Below are 14174 nucleotides of genomic sequence, written 5' to 3' on the forward strand. Positions count from 1 at the left end.
TGCCAACCCCATGTCCACTGGCGCACATGAGCCAGGTGCCAAGGGGATGGCAGACTTCAATCCAATGAGGAACATGGGGCTCATGGATCAGTGCCTCCCAGGAATGGATGGGCGGGCATCTGGATATGGGTTCCCAAGCAAGTACTGTAAAATTTAGTGGGGAACACCCTGAGAGTAGGCACACTAAGGGCATCCTGAAAACCTCTGCCCAGCTAGGACAGTGGGGGGGGGGGTACTCATCAAATCCTGTGAGTAAGGAGGAATCAGAAGACTCCTCTGAGCACCCCAGGACACAGGAAACTAGGCCCCCACATTCTGCCAGCCATTCCCAGGCTCGCAGAATCTGGGAGAGCCTAATAGACCAGACGGGCACCTCTGGTAGCAGTGCCTCTGAGTCAGAGGAGGAGTGGACCAGGGTCACCCAAACCAAAAAGGCCAATAAGGTAAAAAGGGCCTTGCTCAAGGATCCCCTAAAGCAAATCAAAGCGATAAGGAGCGTCATCACGCCCTATCATAAGTACACAAAGTATTCAGTTTGGGAGCACCTAGAGCTCTTTGAACAGATGGGGGTAGACACTGGATCCGAAGCTACCCTTCTGTCAAAAAGGGCCTTTGATAAACTGAATTCGGGAAGGGGGAGAAATACCAAATTCCTCTCACCCCTCTTCCTAGACAACTTCAAAATTTCGACAGGAAGGAAATTCCCGTCGAGGGGACTGTGGATTTGGACATTAAAAGTGGGCGACACAAGGTGAAGCACCCGGTCATAGTTGTAACTCCAGAGGGCACATCGTGTTTACTAGGGAATGACCTCCTGCGAAGGTTGTCACCCCTAATAGATTGTGCAAAAAAGGTCCTCTGGACCCAAACTAGCCGACCGATAAAATTAAAACAGAGTGTCAACCATGTTAGTTTAAACGGCACCTGCCACATGGTTGAACAAAAATCTGACCAAGTAGAATTTCACTTCCAGAACAACCAAATCCCAGACGTGACAGTAATAGCAGTAGGACAACAAACTGGTGATGGGGGGTCCTCTCTATTTCTGAAAATCAACCTTCCTTCCAGTCTAAGGTGGCATTCCACACTGGAAGGAAACACTCTGAAATTCTTTTCAAATTCACAATCAGAAAATTGCTCTCCTATAGTCCAGAAAGATGAGAAATCAGCTAAAAGCCTGGCTGATAGTCAGCAAATTGGAGAGCAGTTGTTCATCCCTATTCAGTTAAATGAAGGGAAGGACTCTGTTCTCGCCCGAGTGTGTGTGAACAACGGTAAAAGCTTCATCAGCAAAGCCATGTTCTGCAAACTCCCAAAAGATCCAGCCATTCCCACATTTAGACTGATAGACAAATGGGAAATGGATGTGGAAACACCCAATTCCAAACATCTCCTGCCAAGCAGGTGTATGCTCAAAATCTCCATACGCAACAAGAGCATAGTCCATAATTGTTGGGTCGTGCGAGACGTCACTGCCGCCTTTTACTTAGGCAGTGAAATTCTTAATCGCTTTGCCATTAGTTTGGGCCTAATTAACTTCAAAGCTTGGTCCTGATTAGCGGGTAATCCCATGGACTTTGATGACCCAGAGAAAGCATTTAGGTCAGCTCAACTGCTGCCTTATGCAGTTGAAATTCAGATTGGAGAGGAAGTCACCATCCCAGAAAGGACCCGGCAATTCTCCCTGGTAGTGAAAGTTAAAAGAGGACAGAAATTGAAAAACCCTGACGCCTATATTCATGTTAATGCTTATTTCCAACAGCAAGGGTTGCGGGTGAGCCCAACACCACTAGTCAATATAGAACATGACACTATTCCAATAGAGGTGGATAACAGCGACTTAAAGGGTATCACTCTAGCCGCAGGCACCATTATTGGAATGGCGGTTGATGACCGACATTTTTCCATAGATTTAGGCAATGAACTGTTAGGACCAATCCCCAAAGATTGTTTTGACAGTGATAGTGATGACAACACAACACCAGACAGGATCTTTACCCGTCATGGGGGGAACTTCCTGGTGTACACTTCCTGCCCTTATGGTAAGGAAGATGTGACCTGTGACTTCAGGAGGGATGAGGTGATTTTCCAATTCCGCGAGGACTGCCTTCTCCACCTGAAGCCACCAGTCCAAATCAGCACTTTGACCAGGGACTTCTCCACCCAGCTGGAGGAGCCTGCTGAGATAGCAAAACTGGAAGTCTTCCCAGGATTCATGCAGATGGTTGAAAAGAGAGTCAACCTAGCTGATGCCTGTGAGACTCTGGAGCAGAAGCAAAAATTGAAACAAGTTTTCTTAGATTTTCAGGATCTATTTGCGGTGGACTCATACGACTGTGGTCGCACCGACATCCACACAACAATAATTCCCACAGACCCTGGCATGACTCCAGTGTTTGTGAAGCAATATCGCTTGCCTCTCGCATCAATGGAGTCCTTTACTGAAATAATTAAGAACCTTGAGTCCCGTGGGATAATCCGTCTAGTCCACAGCACCTTCAATAATCCAGTGCTGGGGATTTTGATGCCAAACGGCCAGTGGAGACTCTGCGCTGACCTGAGGGAGCTCAACAAACGGGTCCATACTTCCCGATGGCCTCTTCTCTACATTGACCAAGGGCTGGCCCAGATCCAGGGGTCACAGGTATTCACTGCAATAGACCTGACCAATGGGTACTGGACTGTACCTGTCAGTAGGGAGGACCAATACAAGCTGCCTTTTACCTTTAGGGGGCAGCAGTATACATGGACCCGGACTCGCTTCGGATACATCAACACCGGTTGAATTTAAAATTTTTCTACATAAGGTCATGCCCGACCTGGGTGAAAGTGGTAACCTGATTTATGTAGATGATTTCTCATCAAAAGCTCAACTGTGGAGGAACAGATAGCGGAGATCTGTTATGTTCTGACACAGTTGAGGGCTGCCGGACCAAAACTCTCCTTTCAAAAGACACAGTGGTGTAGAACCCATGTCAACTTCCTGGGGCATGAGATTACTTCTCAGGGTCTCTGTCCCCAGGAAAAGAAAGTGGAAGCACTCCAGTAATTAAAAGACCCCACAACTCTGTGGGAACTAAGGAGCCTCCTTGGACTGACTAATTACAGTAGAAAGTTCATTGAGGACTATGCAGAGATCACAAGACCCCTGATCCATCTTTTGAAGGGGGGTCAAGTGGGAGTGGGGTCCAGAACAAGCCGAGGCAGTAAGACAACTCAAAAGAAGCCTCTCACAAGCACCTTGCCTAGCTTACCCTGTCAAAAACAAGGAGTTCTTCTTGGAGACAGGGTTCTCAGATACATGCTTGACTGCAGTATTATATCAAAAGCATGACAAGGTCAATAAAGTAATATCCTATGCGAGTAAAACTTTATCCTCTGTGGAGGAAAAATTCAACGATTGTGGGAAGGCACTCCTGGCAACGGCGTGGGCATTGAAGAATTACCGCCCATTTATCCATGGGGAACACATCATAGTGGAGACTCCACTCCAGCCCCTGCTATATCTTCAAAGTGACAGAATCCGGGCCGGAAAAGTGAGTAATTCCCGAATTACTTCCTGGATTCTGTCAATGCAAGGCTTTCCTGTGGAGGTCAGATATGGCCAAAACAAGAAGAATCCCCTCGCGCAAGGTCTAGCTGACTTGCATGATTGTGCCAGAGAAAACTGTCTCGAGGATGAAAGTCTTAAAAGCAAGGACAACATGGAGGCATACCTTAATTCCCCACACAAAGTCTTTGAAGAAGACAAGTGTGAGGGAATGCCCACTGTCTATGTGGATGGATGCTCCTGCTCACAGAGGGAAAATGGAAACTACATGAAAGGCAGTGCTGCATTGCAAGGAAACCCAGAAGTGCTCTGAAATCTGTTTTTCCTTGGTTGCTGAAATGACAAAATAATGATTCCAAGCATCAGAAAATATCTAGCCTCCTTGCTGGGTGTTACCCTTCACTTTATTTAAAGAATCCACATAAGCACACAATGTCAGGAAAAGCAGATTCCATCACAAGAATATCCACATTAAAAAGTGTGCTTGTCTGTAAAATCTGTCAGAAATTCGTGCAGTACCGCTGGCCGCCTGTGTGACAGCTGTCAGTTAATTACATTGGAAGCTTAACTTGTGCAGTTAAAATCACATGGTTGAAATTAAGTGACTTGTTATCAAAAACAATATAGGTTGCAACTATTTAATCGCTGTTTTAAAAAGACTGGAATTAGAGATTTGTTTGCCTGTTGTGAAATTGTAAGTTTTTTTTCAGCTAAGCAAATGTAACAATTGACTTTAAAGTAAATTATTTATTTTTTTTATTTAAAAGTTGTTTAGTTTGATTAACAACCTTTTTTACAACAGTTACAAATAATTCTTCATCATAGTTCATAAATCATTTTGCGTAAATACTAAATAATTACATTCAGAATCCAATTTACAACAATTCAAATATGCTTAAAAACCTTATACAGTTTTTCATTCTATCAATTACGAAGCTTGGTTGTTTGATATGGAGTGTGATTCTTTCATCTCCAATTCAACAACCATTTTCTCAAGAAATCTGCACAATAAAACAATCATTTTAAATGAATAACCCCACATAAATTTGCTCCACCACCATTCTCTGGATTCTAGAGTCATGCCCAGCACATTAGGACCAATAAGAGCATATCTCAAGGCTTCAAATTTGCTACAATACATGGTTAGATGTTTTAGATTTTCTATACAGCAATTACCATCACAAAATCTACACCACGGAATATGATTCATTAATGTTTGCTTGTTCCAAGTAAACGTTTTTTCAAAGGTGTGCAGTTGATTGAGCTTAAATCTCAAATATAGATCACAATATGGGATGGAGGGAAATTTAAGCAGGTATGCTCTACGAGGAATTATTTTAGAAGCAAATTTTGCCACTTGAAGGTATTGTTTTTTTGAATGCATCTCGTTTACAGTAATTAACCAGTCATGTTCATATAATCGTTTCTTTACGTGACCAGCACAAGATTCAAGGTCTATAGGTTTGAGGCCACATTCGTTGAGTTTGTCGATCATAAGATTGGAAAAGGTGACCATCGAAGCCGGCATTTGATTCTTAATCATTATTAAGAATTTCTCGTATAGCAACTGCGCAGGTGGAAATAACATCTTTCCATAATTTGTCAATTGTCGCAGTGAAACCTAGCTGACAAAGCTGATATACCCAGCTCCTGATGTAAAATGCAATTTGGTAAGGAGTTTTGTAGTCTCAATGTAGATTTCCATGGGTATCCTTGGATTTGGTCTAAAATTACATCAATATTGCACAAACATAGGTCAAGCCCATATAGTAAGATGGCTTCCACTTTCAGCAAGTAAAATTGAAAGAGTGATGTCATCGAAAATTTGCAATATTTCATAAATATTATCTGCATCTGAGTCACCAAGACAGATTTTTTCGCATTTAAGTTTAGTAACCAGTTTTTTCTTGAACATGAATCTATGACATCATATCCCAAATATCTCATGTTTAGGTTTATGGGCATAGGGATGGCGTTTATAGACCATTTCATTATGGAGGTGTTCTTGTTCATGTTTTTCAAGATAAATATGCTGGATTTCTCAACATTGCATGTTAAGTTGTTTTTAAACAGGTATTCTGAGAATATTACAAGCTTATTTTGAAGCCCATATGGTGTATGGTCAAATATTAGGACATCGTCCGCAAATGCGATCCATTGAATGCGGAGGTGCCCCAACCTTCAAGGGTACGAGATCTCATTTTTCCATATTTTTATTCAATGTCTGCGAGGTAGAGGTTAAACAGGGTAGCCGCCAAGTTGTAGCCCTGTTTAACCCCCACCTCAGTTGGAATAGGAGTAGTTGTTGATCCCGTACTGTTAAGACGGACCAAGTATGAAGTGCCTTGATGCAGTTTGGCCAGCATTGCAATTAAGGTCTGTGGGATCCCTTTTGCATCAAGTTTTTCCCACAGTAAATTCCTAATTACGCAATCGAATACTGTGGATAAATCGACAGATGCCATGTAAAGAGCACCAGAATTTGGAGTTTTTGAATGCGCTATTAAATGTGCTAAAACAGTTGCATTCAACGCAGTTCCCATTCGAGCACGGAAGCCAATCTGGAAGGGTGATAAGATAGCAAGCTGGTTTATAGACTGTTTTAAACACTGAAGTAGAAGAATAGCAAACGTCTTTGCGTTTGATTCAATTAGTGCAATGGGCCGAAAATTGGTAGGATTGGTCCTAAGACCTTCCTTGTGTATGGGCACAATGACAGACTTCAGCCATGAGCACGGAACACAAGATGCCCTAATAACTTCATCAAATTGTGTTTTAAACAACGGTGCCCAAAGTTGCATATTTTCCTTAAGTACACATGGCGGAATACAGTCCGGTCCAGAGGCTCTTGAGTTGTTTAACTTACCTAAGGCCCATACAATATCATCTATTGACCAACCCTTAAAATGCTCTACTGAGAGGTCCGTGAATTTAGATGGTAAATCCCGAAATCGATCAGGTAAAGCAAATGTATTCTTGTAAAATATCGTCCATGTTTCTGCGCTAATATTAGAGGATTGATCGTTAATTCTTGATTGTTCATTTCCCCTGATCATAGCCCAGGTAGATCGCCTGTCGTTGGTGCACAGTGATGCTATCATTTTTTGATTTGTTGACTGATGAAGATACATTCTATAGTTTTTTATGTTATTATGATACTTGTTTTTTTTGTTGTTTTTTTTTATTTTCCTTTTTATAGTTTGATATTCAGCATCAGATAAACTGATTTTTGATGTATGCCCAATCTCCCAATTGTTTTGTTTTTTTAGCATATTGATTCTCACAGCCAGTAAATCCACAGCTAAAGGCTGTACTGGTTCATTTCATTTAAGCCAAACCAGGTATATAAGTACTATTGAAATGATGGTCGAAATTTGCAGTATTTTTGTCGCCCCTTTGCTGGTGCTATTACTGAGTTTTATGCATATTAGTGCCAGCATTTTAATGTTTGTGTTCAATGTTCTGCAAGTTTTTGAGTTCCATCTAATTGACGCACCTGGACGATCTTCCATGATAAATATACTTAGTGGATCTTGAATCAGTTTGGGAATAGTTAGTTGCATTTCTGTGTATAGGATGCAATGGTCACTTAGTTTGATCATCGCGGTTTCTACTCCTGTGCAACTTGACGATAACTCCACTGATACCGCAATATAATCGATACATGATTTTCTGTTGTTACGCGACCATGTGTAAACATTCTCAGTTGTAGTAAACGGAAGGACCGCAATATTCCAATGCTCAAAGAATTGCAAAAAGAGTAAACCTCTTTTCCTGTTCAGCAATAATTGGTTTTGAGGTGAGGTTTTTATTACAGTACCACAGTCTTGGAGGCAATTGGAGGTAAAATGACCTCCTAGGATTATTTTTACATTGGGCCACTTGGTGAGAATCTCATCAAGCAACGCATCAAGATCGGTAAACAGGTTTGTTATTGCTGTTTTCAGAGGATTATAGTACAATGACAGTATTAGAATGCTATTTGTCTTGGCCGTTCCTAGTTCTATTAGAATCGCCATTTAAGTATGCGTGGACCGGGTCATTATCAATGAGTAAACAAGCGCTGTGTTTATCAAGATGGTGATTCCAGCTGAAGGTCTACCTTTCGGCATTCCTGTCGCAAGGGTGGAATACGCAACAAAGCCGCTAATTTGGATTTGCATAACAGCCATTGTTTCTTGACATAAAACTATATCCACAATTTCCTGAGGGGCATATTTCGCTGCCCACCTTTTCAAATTTCATACTCTGCATGAGTTCCAGGACATTACTCGTAGGAGCTCTTTGCTACTACGATTGTTCATGTTTTGCTGAGTCCTTGTGTGAAATTGCAACCAACTGTATCAATACTGCAGTTTCCGACACTTGCGGACTGGAAGGTAAGTTTGATTGATTGTTAATGTTCATTACAATAGGCGGTAGAGTTTCATTAAAGATTTTTGCTTCTTCTATCGTCTGGAGTTGGGTAATAGATAATCCTAACGTTTTTAGTTCCCTTCTATGATTCCAGATTAATTCTGCAATGATTAGAGATTGAAATTCAAAGACCATCCTGTAATTTTTTGCTGAGGGTAATGTGATCCAAGTAATGTCACTGGATACCAGAGTTCTTAGGGCTGGATTCTTTTTAAAGGTCTGCAGCATAAATTATCTTTTTAGATCTTGATCTCCGTTTATTTCTGTTGAACTAATCCAACCCAAAATACTCGATGTAGGAAGATCAAGCATGGATTGATCCATAGAATCAGCCCTTTGATATGCTTTTTTAGCAGTTGGTTCATATTCTAAGTTGTGCTTGGCCCCCTCTCCTTGCATCAACTGTTTTTTTTCATTTGAGGGGAGAACATCTTCCCCCGTGTTTATTAAATTCTCATTCTTCACCGAGTGGGCTTGCAGGACTTTTTGTGGAGAGTTGTGTCGTTGTTCATAGATGTCCTGGGTATTAGTATTGCCTTCTGATAGTAGACTTGAATGATTTAAGAGGATTGCCTCTTGAGATTTCATTGACGCACTATCAGTTGCCATTAGAGGTTCCTGATCCAATGTCGATCGTTCCATAGTTTTTTTGTTTGGAATTGGTTTGTAAAAAGCTGAGAGCAAGGATTGTTGGGTAGAGGATAGTGACGCAGAAAATTATTTTTGTTTATCCGAAATGGATTTTTCTATCTGTGAGACTTGTTTTTTTTCCTTAGCCCCAGCAAAGTTCGATTGCAGCTGTAGGGCTAAACGACTTTCAAGAGTAAGCTCCTCAACGTTAATCCCCAAATCGGATTTAACTGCTGAGGCAAGGTGTTTGCTGTGGAGTCGGTTGCTGTTACCACTGCCTTGACTTTTGGGTCAGTTTTGAGAGGTTGTTTTTTAATTGTTTTTTTTGTTTTTGATTTTTTCCTGTATTTCCAGTAATTTTGCATTACGTAAATGAAGTTTACAACCAACAGCAAAACTTTCACTCACAAGAATCTGGTCTGTAAACAGAACAGCCACACTAACTGCGAGAGCAAGTACGTGATCTACGCCATCAAGTGTCCCTGTGACTTGGTCTATATTGGCAAAACCATCAGACCTGTCAAACAAAGGATAAACGAGCACAGATTGTGTATTAAGAACCAAATTGAGGACAAACCTTTGGTCGAACACTTCACCAAGAAGAAACACACCCACGAACAATTTACATGGACCGTGGTTAAGCAACTCCTGCCGCAAAGACGGGGAGGAGACATCAACCTTGCCCTCACCAGACTTGAGCAAAAATGGGTTCACAAATTAAACTCGGTTCAAAACGGTTTAAATATAACCGTTGAATGGAAACACTTCTAGAAAACAACCAGTGCTCCGTAAGCATGGCACCTTCATGGCCGTCAACACCCTCCCCAAGTATATGACCCCTAAGTAACACCCAAAACACTCCTGCTCACCGACCATGGGTCCTGCCACCTCCAGGAGGGAGCACTACAGATACCGCAACCTGTTTGTCAGCCACAGCACCGGGACTACAGCTACAGCAATTGATTTCAATTATGTCACTTTGGCCTGGCGTCCGCCTGGTGTGCTACCTACACTCAACCACAGAGGACTGGGCATCCCCACACACCAGTTTTTCTCCCAAATGGTTACCCTAGAACCCATTATCACCAGTTGTAAGAGGATTCAATTCTAAACTACAGCTAAGTCAATGCCTAGTCTGGGATACTGAATGGAAACCCTTATTGATATATCTTTACATCCAGTTCATGAGTTCTGGATGACTACCCCTATATAACACCCCTCTCTTGGAATCCCCCTGACCCCACTGAGCCAAGAAGTAGTTCTGTTTTGCAAGTTTAAACGGTTTATTTGATAATTTAAACAATATATATATATATCACACTTTATAATAAATTAATAATTGAATATCACACTTAATCTGAGCAGTAATCAATAATGGATAGTCCGGCACTAGCACACTTCTTTATAATCAATGATGAGTGGTTATAGGATGGATACGATAGCAACAATACTTTTATGGTTTCAAATGGATGCAATGTGGAATGAAATGCAGTACAGAAAATAACTTGATAGGATTTCAGCAAAAGACAATGTAATCACTTTCTTGGACAATTCACCCCCCCCCCCTTAATGCAATGTAAGGAGATGAATAGAATGGGACTCAGTTCTTAGGAATGCAATCAAATAGAATTCAGTTCAATTCCCCCCCAGCAGCTTATACAACAGATAGGAGTTTTGAAACACAGACCCAAGTGCTTTGAATATGGTGACAATGCAGTGAGAAATATGCTGAAAATGCTTTTAATTCCCTTCAGGAGGTTCAGGGTGAGTGGTACATAGTTAATATTAGTCCAGGCTCACTCTAGCAATGATTCAGGGATGGTTCTTAAGAGGCAAACGAAATTTAGTAGTTCAGGCAAAAGCAGCTATCTTTTTACAAGTAAAGAAATCGGGCCAAATCGCAAATCGCGGCAAAATTCGCGGGTGCGAGAATCGTGATTACGGAGAAAGTATGGCTCGTTAAAAAGCTGAGATTCTAAGTTTTCAGAGGAAAGTTAAACCAAGTTCCTAGCCCAAACGGTTCCAGAGATACGGACGATTAAATAAAGGTCGTTTTTCGGATTTGAAATTTTAAAAGTTCAAAGCGACAGGTTACAGCTTGCAGCTAGAAAATGACAGGTGACAGTTAGGAGGCAGTTCTACTTAGATTAAAATAGTTTGGATTAGATTATTTTAACTAAGAGATTGGTTCTGCACAGTTCTGCTAGGTACTCACAATATATTTAGAAATAGGCCTCGCCACGGATCTGGTCAGGTTTTGGACTGGACTCCGGTTCTGGTCTCGGCACTCCACAGTGATCTGGGTCAGCTCTCTGGTTCTGCGAACAGCGGTCTGGGTCAGCTCTGCTCTGCTGGTCTAGCCTCTCTGGATTCTGGATACTGCTCTGCTTTCTAGGTACTGCTACAGGTTCTGGAGATTGATGGATTTGAAGTCTGGATCTCTGGATGTGAAGTCGTCGATCAGCATGCTCCGCAGCAAATGGAATTGAATGTACTCTCTAGCTTCCAGTGGCTCTTTTTATGTCTTTTGAAAGTGGGTGGGTGTGCAGCATCACTAGCCAGCCCCTCTTTCAACTTGTCATTGGCCCAATTCTCCCCTCTCCCATGATTGGGGAAGGAACTGTGAGTCAGAGTGATGCTGTAGGTTTTATGGGTCAGAGGATCCTCCCCTGGTCAGTTTTCCCACAAATCTATATTTGATCAAAATACACATTTCTCAAATACATAGTGGTTTGTCATTGCATGTACATATTACCTATCACATGAGGTAGTCTCTGTCCCAAATCTGCTCTTCCTGAGGGCTTGCATTCAGAAACGGCAACATTTTCGATTTTAGTGGGTTATGCAACCTTGGTTCTTCATTAAAAATTATACACATATACACGGCCTGTCCATACATACTCCAGTAAATTCCCATGTCTCTAGCTTAAACACAGAGTCTGTAGTATCCATAAATAGCGGGGTTTTGCCCCAGAACATCACACAAATTCCCAACGTGTCTTAAAATGTGCACAGAAAAATCACAAGAATTATGGTATCATTTAAATAATTTTGACAAGTCCGCACCATGAGTTATACATCTTTCTTAGAATCATATTCTGGCCAACAGGGGTGTGTCTTTTCAGGTCACATGGTGTAGAAACCAGTTTATCCAGTTTCTGCCAAGCTCAGAGACCCTGCCCCTCCCAGCTTCTGCCAAGAGGAAGCTATTTTACGGCCACCCTAATAAACCATCTGCCTGGGCCCAGGACAGGCCTTTGTTCAACTCCCTGTAGCTGCTCCACCCCTAATCTAATCAGAGAGGTGACAACTCCTTTTGGCAAGGGGAAGAGTGGCTGAGCAGGTTTTAACTCCTGTGGGGGTAGATGTCAGGCAGAATTCAGTTTCATTAAGCCAGGTTTCAGATAAAATGTCACTTTTTGTTCCCCAGTTTAAGTCAAGACAATTTTTACATATGCAGCTAGAATGCTGATTCTAAGTTCAAAACTATGACATTTCAACAGTGACAAACTATGTGACACTCAAAAGTAGGTCACTCAGTTAATTTAAACATTTTCGATTTTTGGTAGTTTTAAATCCAGTTTCAGTTAGGCTGCTGCAGACCTGCAGAGCTCAGCCAGTCTTGTTATGAACATTGTTTTGGGGCTCTTCAACTTCCCAGATTTAGTATGCACACATACTTCATTCTGCCAGATGTCCGCTGGTGTTCAGTGAGATTTTTGGATGTGTTGCAATGTTTGAAAATAGGCATTTTGAGCTGGCATTCAGGGAAACAAAAGGTGATTTTAAAGTGTGGTTTTTCCTTTGGCACACATTTCACTCATGGCACCCCAGCCCATCCTGCTCGCACTGGTGGGTGGCAAGTTAGGCAACCATTTTAGTGTGCACAAACTGCATGGTTATCCTGTATTCTGGCGCACATGTGGGCTTTTTGGCCATCTTGGATTTTCTAATCCCACAGCACCAAATGTTGCAGCATGATAGCTCAAACGTGGGTCAGGACACCCAACAAAGCCCCCCCACGTGACTGCACTTTGAATTTGAGTCGATGGGGAGTCGGGTGCACAGAAGGTGATGACCCACGCACTGGTATGTCCGCATAATCTTCTCCCAATTCTGCAATGGCACAGTTCAGCATCTTTTCCTCCATCCGGTACTGATCGATCGGTTCTCCTCGCCGGTCCTGATGGGAATATTGGGCGGTACCCCGGGCCCCTTGCGTCTCTGCTCCCGGTCTCCGGATCGTCCTCCTTGGACAGTCTACAGGTTTTCTTTCTCCTAGGACGACAAAGGAAGAGCGGCAATACCTATTCATGGACATTTTTCCCCCACCATTGATATAGTGGGGTGGCATCTAAATTTATAGTCAAAACATATGAACATGCACATTTCTTTTTGCATTCAAAAACGAAAACACCCACATTGAGAAACTCAGAATTTGATAGGCGATATGTAGGATATTTTAAGTTAGAACTGAATTAATCTGAGAGAGTACCCTCTAGGATTCCAGAGGATTCCTCCAGTTGTTGCAGAGTGTGCCTGGGATGGCAACACTTCAACTGGTTAATGTGGACCCACTTGTCTTCCCCCTCTGCCAAACCGCCTTTGGGGATGCGGATCTTGTAGGCCACATGGGAGATTTTGTCTATAATTTCAAACGGTACCTTCCATGTAGGCAAACATTTTCGCTGTTTGGCCTGGTTCCTTTGGAAATTGTATAAATAGACCCGGTCCCCCACCTGATATTCCTTCCTGGAAGTTTTAAGGTCATAGTGGGTCTTCATACTCTCAGCTGATCTTTCTAGATTCCGCTGAGCATAGGCAAAAGCATGTTGAAGGTGTTTCCTTAAATTCTCCACATACTCATGAGTTGTGGAGGCATTTATTAGTGTCTGCTCTTGGGTTCTGTAGAGCAAATGCTGAGGAAGCACCATCTTGCGCCCAGTCATCAACTCGAATGGTGACATTTTGGTTGCAGATGAAGGGGTAGATCTGATGGCCATTAGGACCAGAGGTAATCGGATATCCCAACTTGGCCCAGAATCTGCCACAAACCTTTTTAAGATGCTCACAATTGTCCGGTTGTAGCGTTCCACTGCTCCAGAATAAGCTGGCCTGTAAGCAATATGTAGCTTCCTTTTAACCCCCAGTATCTCCCACATCTTTGTCATTACTTCACTGGTGAAGTGGCTACCCCTGTCTGACTCAATCCTTTGAGGTAGACCGAAACGGGAAAAGATGTGGTTAATCATCAGGGCAGCTGCAGTTTCTGCCTTGCAATTTGGGGCTGGGAGACATTCCACCCACTTGGTAAACAAGCATGTAACGGTCAACATGTACTTGTTTCCTCTAGTCGAGCGAATCACAGGGCCTACAATGTCGATTTGCAAATCTGACCATGGCAGTGTCATCCCCCTCTTTTGGAGGGGTGCACGGTGCGTGAGGGATGATGGCTGAAATTGTGCACACACAAGACACCCCTTCAAGTATTGGTCAAGTTCCTGCCCCATGTGTGGCCAGTATGCAACCTCTCTTAAGATTTCCAGTGTTGTGTGAAACCCCCTATGACCGGCGGTGG

This window comes from Ambystoma mexicanum, chromosome 4p, assembly GCF_040938575.1.
Source record: "Ambystoma mexicanum isolate Mex_15411 chromosome 4p, UKY_AmexF1_1, whole genome shotgun sequence".
NCBI lineage: Eukaryota > Metazoa > Chordata > Amphibia > Caudata > Ambystomatidae > Ambystoma > Ambystoma mexicanum.